Below are 5,366 nucleotides of genomic sequence, written 5' to 3' on the forward strand. Positions count from 1 at the left end.
TAATTCCAATATATTGACCTTATCTACTGCAGTTCTCTCCGGAGTATTTTTTTTTTATTTTATTTTATTTTAACTTAATGGCAACAACAATTATACAAACCGGTAGCTTCAATTGTAAACTACGGATGGAAAACAGTCAAGTTTTAGTGAAAGTATGTTGCAGACAGTACTCTCGATGCTTCATTTTGTTTTTTAAACTATTATATGTTTCACCTAAGTTGAGAACTCATGGAAACAAAGTGTGTATATTGGTGTTTATGCGTAAGCAAGCTTTGTCACTGGTTACTGATACTTGTGCTTACACCTACGAAAACGATATATCAAAAATGCGTAAGCCGCTATTAGAAAATTCCCGATTTGATCATAATCATATAACAGTGGTCTTTGTTTTTACTCTTTAAAAAGATTTATCAAATAACAGTGAAAATGAATACAAATAATTTTCTTAAACAATAACACTATTAATGCAAAGGTAATTGTGTAAGTGTCCATTTTTTTCTTACTGTATGCAATATCAAGAGTACTGTTTTCTGCGGAGCTGAAATGTATCCTCCTCTTCCGCCTCTTATCGTGTTTAAAATCATTGAAGTCTCTGTGAACGAACGAATGAACTCCTTTTCATTGTGGTTGTAGTAAGTGTATGCCTATACTTGAAAGAGAAATGAAGTATTTTTTTAACCAATAGGTAGTAAATAAATTGAAATTTAATTGATTTAAGTGTGTGTGCTTCCTAGTCGAAACGTGACGATCTATACACAATAAAGGAAGTTCCTGAAGCAGAAACCTCGATAGATTCTCATATGCTTGTCCCTTTTCGAAATGAAATTCTGGCTTATGACGGTAGATATTTCGTGTTAGTTCTTGGTCTATAGAACCCTCCCATTTTTTTTCTTTCTTTGCGTTGGTACTTAACGAAGATATGACGGAGGAATCAAAGAAATACCAGGGTACGAAATCCTGGAGCTTGGGGGAATTTCGTCCACTTAACTATTTCGTGGAGGAAACTCCTCACTAATAAGTAATTAAATTGTTCTATTGTCAGAAGTTTGGAAATTATATTTTAATTATAGTAATACATATGTAGACCTGACTACTGCAGGAAACATATGTTAGTCGAACTCGTTAGTATGGCACTAATCAAGCGTCAGAACGACTCTGCACAAGGCCTATTAATTATGCCGAAAAATTTCAGTCTGATGATTTTTTTTCTACACTTGTTTCCCCTATTTCGACTATAATGATTTCGCAACCATCATCAGAATGGGAAGGAAATGGATCTGAGAATTCCGGAAATTTTACGTTCTTTTGCGGGGAAGGAAATAAAAATCACCAGTTAGGAACAGGGTTTTTCGTTCACAAACGAATATTACCAGCAATTAAACGGGTTGAATTTGTTACTGACAGATTTCTTTTATTACTCTTAAGGGACGGTGGTGTGATATTATTGTTTTAAATGTACATGCTCCAACTGAAGATAAGGGTGACGATATAAAAGATAGTTTTTACGAAGAAGTGGAACGGATATTTGACCAACTCCCGCGATACCATATGAAGATTCTATTAGGGGATTTCAATGCGAAGGTAGGACGAGAGGATATTTTCAAACCGATTATAGGGAACGAAAGTTTGCATAAGGAAAGTAATGACAACGGTGTTAGACTCGTGAACTTTGCAACATCCAAAAACCTAATCGTGAAGAGTACAAAATTCCCACATCGCGACGTTCACAAATACACTTGGACATCACCAGACGGAAAAACACATAATCAAATTGATCACGTTCTAGTAGATAGAAGAAGACAATCTAGCATAATTGACATCCGGTCGTTTAGAGGGGCTGATTGTGAAACTGATCACTACCTGGTAGTAGCGATAATACGGGAGAGATTATCGTTGAATAAAGGTAATATTCAATGTCCGAAAACGGAGAGATTTAATTTAAAGAAATTAAAAGAGAGCCAGGTAAGAGAGGAATACCAGATTGAAGTTTCGAATAGATTCTCGGTCTTAGAAGATTCGGAGTGCACTAGTGTTGAGGATACCTGGATTGAAATTACAGATAATATTAAAATTTCAGCAAAAGAAAAATTGGGACACGCGGAAATACGTAGGAACAAACCATGGTTCGACCAAGAATGCATTAAACTAGCAGAGAAGAGAAAACAGGCAAAATTACGGTGGCTACAAAATCCGAATGAAATAACTACACAAAATTTCGCAGATATCAGGCGGGAAACTTCCAAAACTTTTAGAACAAAGAAACGGGATTTTTTGAAAGCTAAAATTAAGGAACTTGAAGATAATAGTAAAAATAAAAAATATTCGGGACATGTATAAGGGGATCAGCGAATTTAAGAAAGGCTATCAACCTCGTGCTTATATATTAAAGAAATCTGACGGAACAGTTATCACTGATACGGATATCATCTTAAATAGATTGAAAGATTTCTTTGACGATTTGCTGAACACGCAGCCAAAAACTAATGTGCGTGGAGAAAAGGAGATACACACCGCAGAACCGTATATTCCAGAACCCAATCGAATAGAAGTGGAAGCCGCTATAAAGAAATTAAAGAAACACAAATCTCCGGGTGTAGATGAAATTCCGGCTGAGTTAATTTTAGCTGGAGGCGAAAAATTGTGGAACAAGATACACAAACTCATTCTCCTTATCTGGAACAAGGAAGAATTGCCACAAGAGTGGAAAGAGTCAATCATTGTTCCAATTCACAAGAAAGGCGACAAAACTGACTGTAATAATTATCGAGGCATCTCTCTTCTGTCAACATCCTATAAAATCCTTTCAAATATTCTGTTAGCAAGATTGACCCCATACGCAGATGAAATTATTGGAGATTATCAGTGCGGATTTAGACGAAATCGATCAACTACCGACCAAATATTTACCATTCGCCAAATACTCGAAAAGAAGTGGGAATACAATACCCCGGTACATCAACTATTTATTGATTTTAGAAAGGCTTACGACTCGGTTAGGAGAGAAACATTATACAACGTTCTTACAGAACTTGGAATACCGAGAAAGCTAATTAGATTAATTAAGATATGTTTAAGTGAATCCCAAAGTAAAGTCCGGGTAGGAAAATTTTTGTCCACGAGCTTCCACGTCGAAAATGGCCTGAAACAAGGAGATGCGTTGTCGCCATTATTATTTAACTTTGTGCTGGAATACGCCATAAGGAAAATCAAAGATAGCAACCAGGGCTTAGAGTTGAACGGCATTCACCAGGTTATGGCATATGCTGATGATGTAAATTTAATAGGGGAGGATAGGAGAACAGTAGAAATAAATGCAGAGATCTTATTAAACGCTTGCAGGGACATGGGTTTAGAAGTAAATGCAGAGAAAACTAAATACATGGAAGTGCGTCGGGACCGTAATACGGCAAATTGTGGAGGCGTTAAAATATTAAATAATGCTTTTGATAAAGTGGATACTTTCAAATATTTAGGATCAATATTAACAGACGAAAATCATATTCACGAAGAAATTAAATGTCGACTAAAAGCAGGGAATTCGTGTTACTATTCGGTTCAAAATCTCTTGTCGTCGCGAATTCTGTCGAGGAATTTGAAGCTTAAAATATATAAAACGATAATCATGCCTGTTGTTCTGTATGGTTGCGAAACATGGTCGCTTACTCTGAGGGAAGAACATAGACTGAAAGTATTTGAGAACAGGATCCTGAGAAGAATATTCGGACCCAAGAGGAACGAGAATGGGGAATGGCGGAAGCTTCATAACGAGGAACTACATAGTTTATACGGTTTACCCAACATTGTTAGGGTCGTCAATTCTAGGAGGCTTAGGTGGGCAGGTCATGTAGCTAGAATGGAAGAAAGTAGAAACGCTTTCAAAGCCTTGACTGGAAGACCCATAGGAAAACGACCATTAGGAAGACCTAGGCGCAGATGGGAGGATAATATTAAGATGGATCTCGCAGAGATAGGAATACAAAGTAGAAACTGGATGCAATTAGCTAAGGATAGAAGTCAGTGGAGAGCTTTTGTGAACGCGGCACTGAACCTCCGGGTTCCATAGGCCATAGAGTTAGTTAGTTATAATGTAAATTTATAAGTATTTTACATAATTTATTTTCACGTCCACAATAATTGCTGTGAAAGATTATATAAGACAGGTAACATGATTTGTGAAAGTATACTTACCAAATCAAGAAACCTAGCCAGCACCTCAAACATATATCTGCACTTTTCTATTATATATATATATATATATATATATATATATATTTTCTTTTCAGAAATAATCTATGGATTTATTTTGCATTTACTAATCTATGTGTTCATGATTACTGCACTTTGCCCATATATCATTACCTTGAAATCAATAGTGATACTTTGAACTCCATGCCAAAGAGAGGGCGTAACCCTCTAATGGCTGGGAGTAGGAAGTTATTTTATAAAACTAAAATTGATGAATAAAGATGTATATATGTTACCCTACTCCCGTACCCCTAAAAAAAAAAAAAAATCTTGTATTTGTTAAAGTGTGTCAGCGAGGACCAGGTATTGCAATACGTACCTCAGAGCATAACACACACACTACACTTATAGGATAGACGAAAGTTATCGCTTTCGAAGGGTTCTTTGTCTTTTGAACTTCATCACACTCATTTTATTTTTTCATTTCACATCTCATTGTTACTCATCTCGCATATAGACCAGTGGGTCTGGGGTCCATCACTAGTTAACCCAATATGGCGACTAGGGGACATCAAACTTCCTACGGTCATAACTGGTCCTATCATATCCTCTGTAGATTCAGATACAAGACGTAGGCACCACGAGTCGCATCGTACCGACAATAGTCCCAAACGATCACGATCTCCAGTCATAGGCGAACACCATCTCCGAAACGTCATCGCCTACATAGCATTTCAGATTCTAATAGTGACTAGCTTAGAATTGACGACCAGAACTATCCGCCACTATCTACCACCCCAAAACCGCAAACTTACTTATTCTTACTCACAAACTTCGACACCAAATATCAGAATGAAAAGCACATCTATCTCCAGTTCACCAAGTACTATCGGCGAGCTCAGATCACCCAAATTGTTGCAACAAGAAATGGGATGATCATCAAATCCCCTGATCCACAATTGGCTACACCAATACGTAATAAGTTAAGTTTTGAGATTTTTGGCAAAAATGCTCAGCTCACCAAATTCCTGACCGGAGAATCAAACAGCAGCCTCCGCTACCTCGCACGCCTACTTTCTCTGTTGTAATACGAAATGTACACTCATGTCCAAAATTATTGTCGCATGTCTATAAATATGCTGTGGTAGGGATATAAATTGATAACGAATTCGCAAGGTATT

Source organism: Thermobia domestica, chromosome 2 (assembly GCF_964235325.1).
Source record: "Thermobia domestica chromosome 2, izTheDome1.hap1.1, whole genome shotgun sequence".
NCBI classification, from domain to species: Eukaryota; Metazoa; Arthropoda; class Insecta; order Zygentoma; family Lepismatidae; genus Thermobia; species Thermobia domestica.